The 17,962-nt window shown below is 33.4% G+C and overlaps 1 protein-coding gene across 6 annotated transcripts in view; it reads right to left on the reverse strand.

Annotated features, from left to right (window-relative positions):
* Positions 1-2,700: 2,700 nt before the first annotated feature.
* The window catches only part of NETO1 (neuropilin and tolloid like 1), an 88,548-nt gene continuing 73,286 nt past the window's right edge, over positions 2,701-17,962 (reverse strand). For 3 of the 6 annotated variants that reach the window (XM_083821911.1, XM_083821910.1, XM_083821907.1), the window contains exon 11: positions 2,701-17,140. The gene's annotated coding sequence lies outside the window, so the exon portion shown is untranslated. Of the gene's footprint in view, positions 17,571-17,962 lie in introns of all 6 variants that reach the window. The other 3 variants (XM_083821909.1, XM_083821908.1, XM_083821912.1) reach the window with 2 other exon arrangements.

The raw sequence follows: 17,962 nt of genomic DNA on the forward strand, positions 1-17,962 counted from the left end.
TATATAAAATAAAAGCACAAGTGTAATTTTTATTAGAAAACTATAATATAAGAGCAATCTTCAAATATCCAGTAGCCCACTGTGAACCTCAGGAATATACTTACAATTTATGTATACAGATTTACAGTTTGGTTGTGTCATAATCTACAGTAATGCCAGTCTGCCCCACATGATATAACTTTGCAAAACTCAATGGTGCAATTTTCCAGTGTTCAGAGAGTTTTTTTGACCTATACAACACTGTTAACAGCACAAACGGGGTCAGTTAGGCTCATCAATCAAGAGAAATAGGAACTATCACAAGAGTCACCTGGTATGAAACACAATTTTTTATAAGAGAACAAATTAGCAGGCAAAATATCAGTGATGCCAATTAAGATGCATTATTTGATTATAAAGTTTTCCGTGAACTTTCTGTGAATTAATGATGAAACTAATGCATTCCGTTTCTAATTGGAAAAGACAAGAATTATTTAGGAGTCCCACTATATCATTCTCTTTCCAAAACAGATTTTTCAAACAGCTCCATTTCCTGTAAAGTCCCATTGTAGTGAGCCAGAGGATTAACGGTTTATGGAAGTATCGTAGAGGATGGAACCACCTCAGATGTGCCAAGAATCCATTTTTTACTATTTGTTCACCAGAAATGATTAGTTTTGTTGAAGATTGTGCTAGCTAAAAATTACAGGTTACTCTCTTCAGAGGTGACAGAACAAAAGTTTCAGAGGCATTTTATTTCACTCTATGCATATCTGTATGCCTAGGAGAGGGAGAGCAAAGACTGATAAAAAGAGGCAAATTTTGTTTGACTTTTCTCCAAGGTACCAGAAAGCGATTACTTCAAGTTTTTAGGCAGAAATGGAAGGACATTAGCACCATTATGTAGAAGGAGAAAAAGGGGAAAGTATCAGGAGTGTCTGGACTTGGGACACATCTGGCAGAAATCTTCCAAGCTCCCTCTTCTTGCCTTTGAAAATTACTTGTTTTAGAGCTATGGAAATTATGATTGGCAGTGTCCAAGCCTTCTCACTGTTACAATAATGACTTCTGGAAGTCCAGAGGCCAAAACTGGAAGTCCAGCCATACATCTTTTGAGCCTCTAGCCTTGAGTACAAGATTTTTGTTGGTCCTTGTCACAAAGTTTTAAGGATCTCCTTTTATATCAACTGGAGGGGGAGGCAGAAGTAAATCGTGCTTAAATGTAGACGTATTTTTAAGTCGTCATATTTATGCTTTTCATAATCAGTGGAGAGGGAGATGTGGTTTAGGGACTTAGTTCATCAGATCTACTTCAAATAACTTAATGAGCATGATAAGATTTCTGCTACAAAAGTGCCCACACAATCTATAAGAGAAATCTTGAGCAACTAGATCAGATGTTGAGACAGTCCTGCAGATGTCTTAATCAGACATCATGTCAAGAATGAGAAGCTAAAAGCCCTGAATTCATTAGCTCAGTCTGTGCTCCCAGGCATTCAAGATTTCACACATTTACATGACTTGATACATTTTTTTTTCGTTGTTTGTTTGTTTTTCCATTTGAATGTACATGGGTTCAAGAGGTAGGGGAGAATTTAATTTTACTACTTTCTCTTCACTTTAGGAAAAATCTTTGAAGTTATTCAGAAAAAAAAAAAAAGAAAGAAAAAAGGACTTTTTATCTCCCTAAAATATACTTTTTTAAAGAAATCTTTCCTTCAAAAAGTTTTCCTTCAATTTGTAACGTCTAATTTCCTTTCATATAAATAGACATTTTGAAAATGGTGACTTCTCATGAAATATATAACTCTTGGTTGTGCTATTAGTTTTCATTACAATGCTTGTGATAGAAAGTCATATCTGTAGTGACATCACTGATATTTTTGTATCTGTATGTCAAGTATTCACATACTAGTGTGCTGGGAATTTTAAACTTAAATTCTCCCCTGTCCTGTGGGAACTAAGAAATACTTAGATATGTATCTTCATTGTTTCTCATAATTTACCAGTTTATTATATGAACATAAATTTCTGCTTTCTAGATCGAGTATTCTGAATGCGATTCTGATTCATATTCTGAATATGAGCAGTGAGCCATACATATAACCATTTTGCTAATCACATCACAACTATTATATCTTCAAGATCTTCTAAGGTCTGAGGAAAGGATGCCACTTGCTTAGAGCAGACTTTTGCTAGGAGTCTATTCATTTTAGGAAGTAAAGGCCTGATCCAAACCCCGCTGAAGTCAATGGAAAAAAAATCCCATTGACTACAATGGGCTCTGGATCATGCCCTAAGTCCAATCTCTTCATTAATGCAGGATTAATAATAAGATGACTGTCCAGTAGCCTGGAGTACCTAAGGTCCCATCAATTTCGCTTTAGACTGCAGTCCACTGAAATTTGAAAGATGAAGCTGAGGTCTTTTTTTGGTAATAAGAAAACTTAAACTGTGGGCATTTTCATTTCCTACTTATAGACAAACCCACTGGTTCAGTAGAAATCTTTAGGCATCCTAATGAGAAAACACCAAGAATAAGTGAAGCTAAATAAATATATGTTGTTCTGAACATATATGCTTCAGAAACACAGTGTAGGCTCTGATTTGATCAATGAATAAATGCAACACTATGGTTTTGGAGAGATCAACATAATTCCTGACTATACAGGAGAAGCTAAAAGGTTATATATAATGCAGTTAAATATATAAAGGTTTTAGTTTTATTTTTTTTTTTTAAGCTAACAGACAAGGCATGGCACAAAGATTCTCAAAGTGTTTTCTCAGTTTGCACAACAAAGCACAATAAGTTCATAATGAAAAATGACAGAAAGTTATTAACATTACAAACAGTAATAACACCCCTAAGTTCTTTGAACTTGCCAATATAAATTTTGAAATAAGGTTAGATTAGTATAAGCTTTGACAGTAAATGAATTGAATTACTACAGTGTCAATAAATCAGATAAAAATATATATATGTGATCAGTTTTATATAAAATAAAAATCTGAAACAAATATATTTTGTGCTTTTCTTATTTAAAATTTAAATTTCTAATAAACCATTGGGCAAATCAGACATTCCAAAAGAACCCAGTGTTATCCATTGTTAGCCTTTCATTAAATTGCCATTAGCAACACTTATTATTTTACCTTGTTTATTTATATTGACAACAATGGCTCAAAAAAAATAATATATATATATATATCATCCAGGCTGTTGTGCACTATATAATAAAGATCTTTCTAAAGATATATTTTATCTCAAAAAAAAAAAAAAAAGAAAGTAAGTTAACCATAAATTACCATAAATTCAACAGGCTTTACTATTAACAGATCAACATATTCAGTGATCAATGAATGGAAAAACAAAGCAAGTGACATAATGGTCCTCCCACTAAGCTAGTGGAATAGATTAATTTAAGCTAAGTTTTGAGCTGAAAAAAAAAATAAAAAATTTGCTTTGCATTAATGTAGATAAACATTTCTACGTCAGATATTTTATCAGATGCATTTCTGTAACACTGTTTGACCACTTAGATTTAACTTTAAACAACTCAATAACCTGTTGATAATATTTATACTAATTAATTTCAGATATAAAAAAATGAGGTCTTAAATCTCTTCATCAAAATATACCAGTTTTCCAGATAAGTATATTAATTTTGCTTAAATATAATCACAAACTTGCTAATCCAAGAACTCTTATGAAGGTCGGGAAAAAATCATATTTGGATCCATAGTATGAATCATGTCAGACAACAAAACGCCTGAATATTATAATTATGAATGTTATTGGATGTTCTGGATTTCTCTCTTTCTTGTTGAAAAAAAAAAAAAAAAAACTGCCGATTTTGCTGTAAAATAAAGGTATGTAAAACTTAAAAATCTTGTGTTTTTTTTTGGCAAAGTAAAATTTGCCTTTCTCTAGAGCGCCCGGTGATGGACCACTGGCACAGGTTGCCCAGTGAGGTTATGGAGTCTCCCTCCATGGTTATCTTCTAAAGCTACTTGGACATGGTCCTGGGCAACCTGCTCCAGGTGGCCCTGCCAGGGGTGTGGACTGGATGACCTCCAGAGGTCCCTTCTTACCTCAGGCATTCTGTGAGAATGATGAAATTCACCACTTCAACTTACTAACACAAAAGCTAACCCAAGTTGAAAGTTCACTGAACAAATGAAGTACAAGCTCCTTTTATTTTTTTTCTTCCCTTCATTCTTGTGTAAAGTAATGTCTAGTCAATCCTATTTCATTCAAACCATAGTCTGAAATTTAGTGGAAAAAGTGAAAGCCTCCCACCACCTGGATCTGCTGAAAAAAAAAAAAAAAAAAAAAAGAAAGATTGTGCATTTTACATGCTGTTGTCTGAAGCCAATATAGATAAAAGATTTTTTCACATCTGTTTGAACAAAAGCCATTAATTTGCTTTGATGTGTTTTTCAAATTATCTGAGAATATCCATTTATGACTTTTCAGATTAAAAGTGTGGCTATCATCAGTAAGATTATCAGATATCAAGGCTTTTCAAGCAAGTTTTAGCAACTGCTTGCCTGAGGCATATATAGCTTGGCTACTAAAATTAGCCTGGGTTATTAGATTATAAATAATGTGTTGATCTATAGCCCCCATTTTATTTAACTAAATAAATGTTAAATTCCTTCACTTAGAATCTTGTAGTGACACTATCCAAAATTCAAATTGTGGAAATTGTCCAAGATGTACAATGTACAGAAAACATCCCCCATTGGTTTTTCAGATAGACAAAGTATTAGTCCAGCACTGCTAGAGAGGATTTCACAGCACAATTCTGCTTTGAAAAAAATTCTTCCTTGTCTACTTCTTGCAGCAAGGAACTTAAAGCACACAGGACGCTTAAACAACCTCATCAGAGGAAAAGTTCATGTCATGAAGACATCCATTGTACTGTTTAAGCTTGTTTTAAAATCAAAAATTAGGCAGAGACATTTGTATATTAAATATATATATATTTTAGTAGTTCTGTCTTTCAATGTACGTCAGAAATAGAAATTTCCGGTAAGTTTGTAACGTTCCCTGGAGACCTAAAGAAATCAATAAACAAGGCCGGAATGAATTCACAGTCAGTTTTTTCATTGAAAAACCTTGTAAATAACCAACAGTTTCATTCTTACGAGGAATAGGGCTTGCTATCACACAACTAAAACCTTAGACTGTAAAAATCAGCTTTTTAAAGCAGAAGAAGCTACATTTTATGCCATTAGAAATCCCTTGTTACTTTTGTAAATCAGTAGATTGGGTTTTACTTTCTCCTTCTCTATCTCTTCTATTCCTCTTCAGTTACTAAATGAAAGTAAAAATGCAATTTTTCATTATTTTCAAGCGCCATACCAAAGTCTTCAGCTGTCATCTTGCATGTACCAATATGTTGTGTGCACTTACACAGAAGAGAGACAAATACTGATCTTTTTGGCCTTGAACAAAGCCTAAGTAATTGTAGTGTAAAATCTTCACATAGATCAAAGTTATGATTTTCATATATGTACCTGAAATGAAGGCAATACACATGAATTCATGTATTAGCCATGCAATAGTACTGGTACTTACACAGCAACCGAACAAGTACATGGTCACTAAAACAAATCAAAGTGAACATCATACCAAATCATTGCCTTTCTCTTTCTTTTTTTTTTTTTTCAGATTTTTTTTTTCTCAATGTTTTCAAAAGTATTGCTTGGTCCACATCTCCTCCTTCACTCTCTTATCTGAATCCATAGTCCCTGTCATCACATGCTTTTCACTTGTATCGTCAGCCACAGCAAACACTGCCACAAATTGCATCAAAAGGCAATATTTTTAGTTGACAATGATATAAAATTATAAGCACTGATCTCACAGGTTTACAAAGAAGAATGAATGGATAAGAATGCAATGAGACTTCAGAAATAAAGTTGAGTATCGGTAATATTAATTTTGTTTCCACAATGGAAAATAGAATAGGCTTCTATTTCCTCCTATTTCCTCTGGAAAGGCTTGATGATACACATGATTTTTATTAACCAAATGCTTTTTTTTTTTTTTTTTTTTTTTAGGAGAAGAGGAGAGAGAATGCATGCTTACTCTCATATCTCCATTATTTTCCCCGTTCATCCTCATGCAAACACATTTGGTAGATTAGGTTTCCACTAGAAAAGTCATGTTCATAATTGTGTTTTTCTGTCTTTAGAAAACCATCAAAACTGAAGCATATTCTGAAAAGTTTAAAAATAAAATAACTCTTTACCTACAAACAAAGGAACTCTTAATTAAAACTTAATGAAGGACAGAAAAAGCAATAACATAATACCAAGGGAGAGGTAGAAGAGAAGGAAGCGTTCACCCTGAGATAACCAATTAAAATATTGAGTATCTGCAACAAATAAGAAACTGTGTGTTATGATTCTGATTCTAACCTTATTAAAGTCCATGGCAAAAAGCCCAGTGAGTTCAGTGGGGCCAAGATGAAGTTCTAATTGAATGAATAAATGACTTCAGATAAAATAAGTTACTTTCTTTCCTTCACATTCCTATTCTAGCAGAAAGAAACAACAAAGATTTATTGAAATCTGTCAAAGAGGCAGGTAATTGAGTTTATTTTGACCTGGATCAAAGGAAATAAGTTCTTATAAGGAGAGTAATTTTGAGTATGAATTCGTTGAATTAATAGAGTTAGACATTCAGCTTTCCATTTGAAATTTACAACTATATTGATGTGTCTAAAACCTGCCCTGAACTGAAACCTGAACTGTCTAAACACCTTACTGAGAAGGAAATTCTATTTTAACACAACAACTGTTGAACCTTTCTCAGAAAAATATGCAGAACTAGTTGACAAAAAGCGGTTCATCCTTTTGTGCTTACAGTCCTCTCTACCAGTCTTGCTTTAAATTCACAAAAGAAGGAGCTACTCAAAAAATCTTCACTCCTCTTTCCTGAATGCAAAAGGACTTAGCTGTTAGTGATGAAAGGCCCGTAATAATAAGCCAGAGAAAGACGTTCTTTGCCCTCTACAAACAACACCACCTCAGGGTCTCCTTCCTCCAGTTGCCACTAGTTGCTGCCACCTCTTTGACCCTGGTCATCTGTGAGAGTGACTGATCTGGGGGAAGGCTATCTAAGGCCACCTAATTATGTTGGGGAATTTTCTGTAGGGATTTTCTTCCAGGGCTCAGAAGCAGGAGATTTCAAATTCAATGCAGTAGCAGAACTGAAACTTGGAAAGATGGATGCAATATCAGAGTTCCCCTTTAACTGGAAGGTTTCAGATATTTTTACACAAAGCTGCCAATTCAAGCAATTCAAGCAACAGGAGTAATGAATTATCCTAAAACTAATTGCCTGCAAATGCAGCTCTAGCTGTTCTTACATAGTTCTTTGTCAAATTACTGTTATGAGAGTTATTCTTCTTTCTGTTTAAAAACAACCATTCATTAGAACAAGAGGGAAAATGAAGGTAGAGGAGTAGGGAAGAGTATAAATCCTTAGCCCAGTGGTTAGAGGCCATTTTATTTCTCATGGGAAACTAAGGTTCAAACCTCATGGATCAGTTTAAGGAGAGACCAATTCTACTTGTGAAAACTAATGCAGACAACAACTTGCTAACAAAAGAGAAGAATAAGAGAGAGAGATTGAATCTGCATCTCGTATTCTCTTTGATGTCAGCAAGAGAAGTACTTTTACAGATGAGGGTCTTTCTTTACAGCGCTTTGGTTTCAAACATACATTGAGATTAAAGATTACAACAGACATGTAGGAACTTTTCAGAGAAGGCCATTTGTACCCATCATTCCTTTTGGTTCTGCTCAACTTATCCTGGTGAGTGTTCAACCCATTAAAGCTCTTCTTGAAGTAAGATTCAGTTTCAAGATATTACATATCCTTGACTAGCAGCTTACAACATTCATTAAGAGTAATTGAAAGGTATAAAAAATTATAGCAAAATACAAATAAAATATTTTAGTCATGATCTGGTAGAACAGATGTTTTCTAAGCATCATGACATTTTAACTACATATTCTTCTCTCCTCCCTTTCCCCCCCACCTCCCCAGTAAAACATTACAAGCAACTTCAGCAAGTGAACTAATAAATCTTTTAAATTCATGTTCATTATTATAGGAAATGAAATACATTTTGTAATGCCAAGTATGAAATGTTCTGGAAATGGATGAGAGGTTTTCTTTGTATTTCTCAGTCTAACTTCTATGTGCAATACCAGTACAAATACTTACAGCATTAACTTGGGAACATTTGCCATTTTCAGCAATCTGATGACTGCTTACTGCTCTCTGGGGACACACAAACCCTTGTGTTCATTCTGAAGTATCCACGTACCTGTGAAGTATGCATACTAAATGATGGAAAGCATGCTATATTAAAAAACTGATTGCATATGTCAGCGTATGCACCACATTTTACAAATTAGTCTGTGTTAAACTCTTCTTCATGCATGATTTAAGGGGAGATTCATGACCTTTGTTCAAACTCAAGCTTCTTGCAAATTTTTTATCTGGAGTTTCTTTTCTGTTGAAAACAGCAAAGGCAAAATGCTGTAATATTCTGATAAAATGTTTATTGGACTTTCGAATTTCAAAAACCTTCAATAAGGTTGGGGGAGGCTTGTGTAAGCATCAGAATTATATGTAATTATCAAAAGCCTGTATCAGCACAGAATTTTCTCCTAACAGCACATTACCCAAGCAGCAGATATAGAGATAAGCAATCCTATTATCATGAAAGAAAAAATCTGGATTAAGTTTTTGTTCTCCCTTTCTCCTTCACAATGCCTCTAATCATTTGAGACATCAGCATATGAAAAAGGACAAATTCAAGCTCTTCAAAAATAACTCTGCACTAACTTTTCACTTAAAGGTCCATTTCAAGGTTGTATGGATTGGATCCTTGTAAGTGACTTTCTTTTACATCATTGCATTTTTCTCCATCAGACAATGTATTATGACTACAGTACTGGCTAGATGCCATATCTATGCAACGTTTTGCAAAGCACAACAGGAATTCCATAGCATAGATCCTGTTTCTAAAGGACTTATAAAATATGTAGAGTAGAAAGTGTCTGAGTTTTCTGACTACTTAGGAATGTAGAGGTTTCATAATTCTTAGAACTATATGAAATAAACATAAATAAAAAGTTGTCAGCCAATGTCTTGTCCAAGTGTAAAACCAAAACAAATAAACTTAGATGATTTGCAAACTCTCCAACAGAAACAGAAGTGGTCCCATTCCACAGCATGTTGTACATTAATTGTATGCATAAGTGTACAATAATTATTTTACTTACCACTGCTGGATTTTTCAGTGTTTTTTCTTAGCAGCCACTTTGCTTTCCACTTTCTGCTGTATCTATTTTGCAAATGAAGATAACTAGGATAACTAGTTTTAATGTGGAAGTAATAAAACTATAGCATAAACCTAGGTGTCTGGAACTTTAGTTTCTTTTTTCCCCTAATATTGGGAGGATCCACATGGAGGATCCAAGTACTCAGGTCATTCTTCACATTAAGAAAATATTTTAGCAATCTTCAGATGCAAAGTTTATTCTTCTGTCTTTTGACCCGGCTGATACTCATCATTAACAAGTCAGCCCCAAATGGTATAGCAGTTCCTGATTGGCTTGGAGAGCCTTAAAATCCCAGGAAAAATAAAAATAATAATAAAAATATCTTCAGAGTTTCATGCTCAAACTAAGTGTCCTTTGAATCATGGCATTCAACAAGAAATACTTCAGATATGAATATGTCTCAAAAATGCTGAAGACCAAGACAGGGTGATAGAATGTGTTTTAAATTTATTTTTTTAAATATTTTAATAATATTTAATTAAAATAATTAATAAATAACAAATAATATATGAATAAACAATAATTTATTTTAAATTTAATTAGTTATTTCTACTTTGCTAAAATATAGAGGCAGATACAGATGATATGGATGTGTATATGGTTAAGGCTTGACTGAAATAAGTTCTCCATCACCCACTAACTTCTGTTGTTATCATCATAGCTGGAGGTAGAATTGAAAGTGCCACCAAAGTCAGCAATAGGTCTGTCACAAAGACAAAGAACATCACCTCTGTATCATTAGCCAATTTAGTGTCATCAGCAACAAAGGGCTGTGAGCCCACTGTCACAGACTGGATGACAAGATTTGATTCAGGAGCCGACCAAGAGCCTCAGTAAGCAAAGAGTTTTGTTAGTGGCTTCATTGTATACTACGTTCTTAGTATGTAGCAGCTTTAAACCATAAGGCTTACAGTAAAACTAAAAACAAAGGGAGGTGTCAAGTTTTACAGTATTTCAGGGTAGTATTTAATAGGTTTGAAGTCACACACCATACTTCTCAACAGTCTTTTTTACCATGTTTTTCTTCTCTTGCTTCTTAAAGATTGATTTTATACTTCTTATTTAGATATTTAGTTCATCACGGTGTGCCAACTATGCAGAAAAGAGCCCATGCAAATTCTGTTTGACTAATTCTGAGAGGCAGAAGAACCACTCATTTTCTCAAAACATTAAAAAAGTTCCTGAATGTTTTTTTTTCCTTTCTCCATGTACTCCAAACAGATGTGTGTTTAAAACTTTATGCTATATGAAGTTTATGTCCCTGTAGAGATTTCTATAAAAGTTTATGCTCATTGAGCTTTCTGTCTTTTGATCAAAGCCAGTTGAATAATAAAAACTGAGAGAAGTAAAATCATGCAGAGCTTCCAGAGTACTTTCCTGTTTCTGTTTTTATGCATCTTGGATCTAATCATTTCCCAGCAGCACATTAAGCGATTCAGCTAAACTCTAATGACATCTGATAGCACTTTTTTAAAAAGCTGTGTATTACCTTGTATCACAATGTAGTTTTATGTTTTTGTGTGTTTTTTTTTTGGTTGATTTTTGTTTTATTTTTCTTTTGAGTCACCAAATTGACATAAACATGTCTATATTAGGAAAGGAAGAGGAGGACTAAAACTAAGAATCCTAGCTGAATTTAGGGAGAAAAATCACACATCTTAAAACACTTATGATGTCCCATCATTTTTGCTCCCTTCTGATAAGAACTAAAAATTCTTGAAATTAATGTCACTTCTCTTTTTCAGTCACCAAAATGGTGATGATATTACCAATGGAGATGCTATAGTTGCATTATTTGTGAAAGTATTTATTATTAATAGCTATCTCAAAATATTCAATATTTGCCTAGGCTGGTGAAGACTTTCCATCAACACACTAAAACTTGACAAGATCCATTATGTTACTAAAGTTACTCTCAGATGATGACACAAGTCTCTGGGCCTCAGTCATGAAACTTAATAAAGAAACAATACCTTACACTTTTGCCTGAAGGAGGAATTTCTTCAAGCTTGGTCTAAGCAGGTGCCAGATACATTTAGAATATCAAACAAAACCTCCCCAAGTGCATTTTCTATACCAAAATATCCAGTAAAATGTGGGAGTGAAAAAATTGGAAAGGCATTTACTTTTCTACCTTACAGGGGTTAGTTAGCATAAAGCATTACGTTTTCTTTGAATCACTGATTTGTTAAACAAAGAGAAAGAGCAGCTCACCTGTATGTTCACTGACTTTGAAAAGTCCTTTAACACTAAGGAAAGAATCATGGAATGAAGCTCTCCTTCCCCAATGTAAATTGCATTCTGTTCTTCACTAAAGGTACTGAAAAATATTCACTTCCAACAAACTGCTTTTTCCTAATTAAAATTTTCACTGAAGAGAGAAAAATAGGATCAAGAGGGATGATGTGAATAGGTCATGAATCAGAGCCTGCAGCTCTATTAGAAAAATCTCAGATGCAAGGTGTCTTCCTTTACTGATGCATTTGTTGCAGCTGAATGGTTCATTTAACCTGTATTGAGGATCTGTGCAAAAACTCCAAATATTTTTGTTTTACAATAGCTTCAGCAAGCACCATTGTTGTCTTTCATATATGAATACAGTTAAATGCCAAATGACCACTTTCCAGTGAAGCCACCATTTCAAAAATAGTTGATTGTGTTTACTGTGTCTCTCATTGAAGCTGAGGAGGATGGACTGAAGAAAGGTAAGCTTAAAAGGATTAAATAAGTAGATATTGCTGAGCTATCTGCTGCATGTGGCATCACAAGAATGCCCCTATACTCCCATTAAATCCTTGTCTGCCTACACTTGTATAAGCAGCTGCTAAGTCCTTTCCAGAGCACTGCACAGAGTCGGTACTCACAGTTGTGATGTCCTGCTGCCTGGGATAAAGCAGGATTTCACAGCAGTCTTCCATTATCTGACAATGAAGAGATGCAATGTTTATGCATGGTGTTGGTCAGGCCTGTTACTTTGATAATGAAATCTGAGCAATGTTGTTGCTTCCATTTTTTTATCATGAGCATTTGGATTGTCTGTACTCTTAGCTGCAGTTTGTATAGGGTTTCCCTTTCTCCTATGGTGACACAGAGATTGCAGATCAGCATGATTCTTTCCTGGGAAAGCAGCTCCTGCTTCTCCTGGTAAATGATGTTCTTACCTTGTTGCTGCTAGCTCTGCCATACCACTGACAGGTGTTTTCAGGGCTTTGCAGCAAAAATGTGTTTTATTAGACATGTAAAAGAAGCTAGGATGGTGATTTATGTTGTGTTGAGGGACATAGGATAAAACATAAAAGTACCTGAAGCAAAATGTTGTTTAGCAATAGTGCAGGTATCACTGGGAGAAGGGAATAGATGGAGGTGAGTTTCTCTTTGCAGCATACTGATGTATGGCTATAGCAGGAGCAAGCATGCCAGCCCAGAGGTAGGCAGCCCAGACAACACTGAGGCCCAGTCATTAAGATACAAATCCAATATCCTTAATAAGCCTTTACTCAAGATCTTCCCAATACATCTTTATGGCTTTTGTTGTGCTGTATAAATTAAAGGTAATTATGATATGCTGTGATCATGTCTTCACTTTGCTGTTTATGGACAAGGGAAGGTTAAGATTGCTTTGAATGATAGATGGGGAAGAGCCAGGTGAATGAAAGGGTATGATAAGGTTAAGGAGCTGATAGGATTTCAGCATTTTCAATGAATTTGATGGAGAGAGTGGAACAAAACTAAATTCACTGTGGACAAAAATGAAATGTGAAAGTGAGAATGACATAAAATCATCATGAAAGAGTAAAGAGAGATGATGCTGAAGTAATGATAAGGAAGAGGAGCAGAGCCATGAGTCCAGGACTTCACATCAAATGTCGAGTCAGGAGTGAGGAGGTAAGAGACTCCAAGTTCAGATACAAACTTCCATGTTTAACAGTTCTGAATGATGCACTTTTCCTTCTTTATATCAAAAGAGTCTTTGGCCATATTCCCTTAACTAGAATATCTCTCTGTGTTATCAGGGAGAGTCCACATAAAGAAAGCAGAAGACAAGAAAATACAAAAGACCAACTTGTTGTCTGCAGTATAGTGTTTCCATAAAACAGAGGTAATGCGGTTATCTTGGAGTTGGACATGGGTATTTTTTATATGGTAGCTAAATGATTTATCTGTCCCACACGTGTCCACAAATTTGTGAATGGATGTGAGAAAAAATCCTTCTTACTATTCTAATTATATTCCTTTCTTTGTTACTTTTCTTTCTTTTCTTTGCCTCTGCCTTATTTTGGTGCTAGCAGGAAACCTTTCCCATTGGTTACATCCTTGCTGGGTCTGAGAGAATATCTCCAGTAGAAAAATGGAGAAAAATTGAATATGGTACTAATATTTCTCATATCCATGTAGTCTTTTTTTTTTTTTTTTCCAAGCTGTTTTTAGTATCACGTAAAAATTGAAAAGGTATAATTACAGGAAAAGGAATTCCTGTAATTTTTAAATGATGTTGGAAAGAAGACTTCACAAACAGAAAGACCTTACTCTCTGGATGGGAGAAAAATGGGTGAGACTGATTGTTCAGACTATCATCTAAAAAGAAAAGTAAATACATAAAACTATGGCTCTAGAGGAAAAAAAAAAAAAAACAAAACAAAACAAAACTGTGAGCAATATGGCAATGCATCACGGTGGCAAAAACTCATCTTTAAAAAATATGTAAGGAGTAAACATGCTGTGAACATGGCTGTACATCACACACATTGCACCCACTAATCAAACCAAAACAGTCTAATAACTACTAGTCTTACTTTTAGCTTAAAACAAACATAAGGTAAAATGCATGAAGCTAACATGCCCAACTCATCTAATTCACAGCTATTTACTAAATTAATATACAAAATACATGTAACTGTGTTAATTCAATAAGCCAAACCTTTTTTTACCATTTTTTTCCCAATGAATGGAAAAGGTATAATAGAACATGTAAAAATTCCCTCGTAGTGTGTTCAAATTGCAATTGTGAGCACCCCTTTTATTTGAAACTGAAAAACTTGTTTGAATTGCTTTCTGTTTTTTAAAATGTGGCTTCATGATAATAAAAAATACTCATAGGAAAGGCAAACTTTTTACTTTCAATGACACCCCCTTTTATTTTAATATTATGAGTTTTATAGATTACATTAAGATATCTTACTGTTGTGTGATACTGAGCAAAATTTGTCTTTACTGTTTGTTATAGACTAGATTATTATTTACACTGACTATATGCAGAATATAATTTCTCAAAATTAAATCTTTCTATTTTATAATTTTAATTTGGCTTGAATTTATAATTGTTTATTTCTTTAAAAATTAATTTTATAATTTGACCCTCTTTCCCTAGTATAAACATATTTTGTCATTAATAATGACAGTTTTGTGTAAGGGTACCTAGCTCTTATTTATTAAGGAGTTTCCAAGATCAACTAAGCAAGTAAGCATTCCATCTTTGTTTGAACTGTTATATTTACATAGGTTTTAATGTTTTCCTCTTATTTTCCCTGATACAATTATTTTTTTTGTTTAAGAAAGTAAGGATGTGCATGTTACATAAGTACTAATACCCATGCCTTCTCCAGTTCTCTGTCAACACTTCACTAAAAAACAAAAAGCAAACAAACAAACAAAAAAAGCACATAAAATGGACTTTCTTGTCTACATGATTAGTAAAGACCAGGCTAGCTGTACATTTCACTGGGATTTAGGCACTTAAATATGTAGCAGCTTTAAAATTTAGCAGCTTTAGCATTTTTCTAGGTGACCAATGTAATTAGCTCAAAGCTAAATTCACATATTTAAATTTCTCCTTATATATTTATTTATACACTATCTTATTAGCAAATTTTTATAAATATACATAAATGTGTATATAATGTATATACATTTGTTTTCAGCAAGTCTTTCCTACTTTCTTGGTTTTATAATGGATGCATGGTTGCATCCATTTTAAGCATGGATTTGAGAAAAAAAAAAATCTTAACATACTATATTTAAGAAATGATCATGAAATAGGAGTTGGAAAGATTAGGAAAAAAAATTAAGATTTACATGAAGTTGGAAATGGATCTGTACATCTGGACATAGTACTGGAGGTACATCTGGAGTTCTAGAGTACATCTGGAAATGTATTATTATCACATGCAAAAAATCCATGTAATTGAGAGATGGCTCAATGACTTTCAATGACTGTAGAGGAGGGAGGACTGTTTTCAGATTATATGTGAAAACTAATCAAGTTAAAATCCTGTTATGTAAAATTTATTGTATCATGTACAAAAAAGGAGGCAAAATACCTGAACTCCTCCTTACTCTTATGTAATTCCTAAATTACTTTTGTAGAAAATGTTTTGTAGAAATTAGATTTTCTGTGTTTGTAATTATGTAAAGCATGTACTTTCTCTGTATATATAAATAACTGATATAGATAACCTTTCGATATCTTTTTTTTTTTTTTTTTTTTTTTTTTTTAATGTCAGCATTCCAGGGTTTCTCTTTTCCCACCTTTTTATATTTTTGGGATATCCATGAAATTATTTCTACTTTTTCAGTAAAACTAGCAACACTTATCAGCAAAAAAAAAAAAAAAAAGCTAAAACGAACACAAATGACACAATATGTTTAAGAAAGGATTGGGATTTGTTCTGAGAGAATTTGCAAGGTAACAGTTTAAATAGATGATCATCCTATGACTTCACGCATGGTTATTGAGTTATCAAACAAAGGGGTTTTTTTATTTGTTTGTTTGTTTTTCAAATTTACATAATTGTGGCTTTTCGGCCTACACTATTTTTGTACTAAATTAACCTCTTGTATTTGATTTCAGTGTTGGTTACTAATGTTTATGGCTTGAATTATGAATGGCATTTTATCTTGCATGAGGAACTGATGTTTATATGCATCTCTAAAATTGAAGTCCTTCCATAATATTTGCATAACTGATAAAAATCAGCTTTTATGCTGCACTGAAACAAACTTCCTAATAACTGCCATAAAAATACAGAGTGCAGAATTGGAAACAAATGTTATCACAAGCCTTTTCATTGAAATTAAGCAATCGTCTTTATGTAATACAAATTCAACTACATCTAAAGAAATTAATGTCTTTCCTTTCTCAATAAGTAAGGGGTGTGAGACAGCTGATTCTCTGATGTGTCTGACTTTCCAGTTCCTACAGGTTAAACTCATTAATTCTACAAAATCTGTAAATTTAGTAAAAGAAAACATTGACATTAAACTCAAGGTAAGAAATTATCATACATTGCTTTATGTATCTTTATATAAAAAGTTACAAGTAGCAAGCATATGACACAGAAACAGAACAGCAACAATTGTGAATGCATGCTTTTTTACAATGTGTCTAATAAGGGGATTTTTGCCAACTCAAATATTCAGTAACATACATGCAAATTATTTTCTCAGTGTCAAATTCAGTCATATTGCTAGATGCTTATCCAACAAACATTTCTATTGAAGTGATTATGAATGGCTAAATACCTGATTTCAATAAATTGTTCCTGAAATTGGGAATTTAACTTGCAATGAAAAGAAAAGAGAAATAGAAAAAGAGAAATGGCTGATAAGCATAATAATGAAAGTCTTATTGCCTTCTAGTAGTTTTACTCAACACTGCTGAATTTTGTCATGATATGAGAATAGGTGGTCAGAGAGTCCATAAAACCTCTAGCTGGTGGTTCCAAGGTCGATAGTTTCACATTTCATTGTAGCATGTTCAAAATCACCCAGGAGCGCACTATTCTCAAGCAGTCTATATAATGAAAACAATGTACATACAACAAAAGTTCAATGTAATCTTCTTCCACATATCACACAACAAACAAGTAGATAAACTTAAAACATATCAACTAAAATAAAACTAAGAAAAAAGAAAAAGGGGGAAAAAAAAAAAGTAGGGACAGTCTCAGTCAGGAGTTAATTCCTTCAAGTTTGCAGTAAACCTGGTAATGTATTTAAAAACTAAGGAGCACTTGGTGGCCAGCAAGCAAATTACAAAATAAACATATTATTGTGCAGTGGGAATCCCTTTCAAAAGAAGTATGAAATGTCTGTAATTTTTAAGTTTGGATAAAGGCAGTGAAATGAAATTTGAAACACGTCCACTCTTTCTTCCTGATAGCTGAAATAGTTCACTATAGATTTTTCCATTCACAGTTCCCTTGATTGTATAAATAGTGTTTCTGTGAAAGCAAAACAAAGTTAAAATATGTTCTCCCTGTGAAGAAAAATTGAGACAAATATTTACCTAAACTATCTAGAAGCGATAAAAGCTTTAATAGAATCTCTCCCATTAAAAAATTGCTATATACATATGCATGTGTAAACATGTATATACATATATATGCTTATATATGTATATAAGGAAATTGACAGACTAGTAGCTATTTATAACTTCAATATAAAAATATGAGATTATGTTTATTAAGTGTTGATAACAAATTATACAAAAAGAAAAGCCTAGGAAAAGACTCAAAAACAACAACAACAACAACAAAAAAACATTAACATTAGTGCTACAGAATCTCTAAATTTATCTGTTCTCCTATATACTCTTCCTATACTCCTATATACT

This window comes from Anser anser, assembly GCF_964211835.1.
Source record: "Anser anser genome assembly, chromosome: 2".
Lineage (NCBI taxonomy): Eukaryota > Metazoa > Chordata > Aves > Anseriformes > Anatidae > Anser > Anser anser.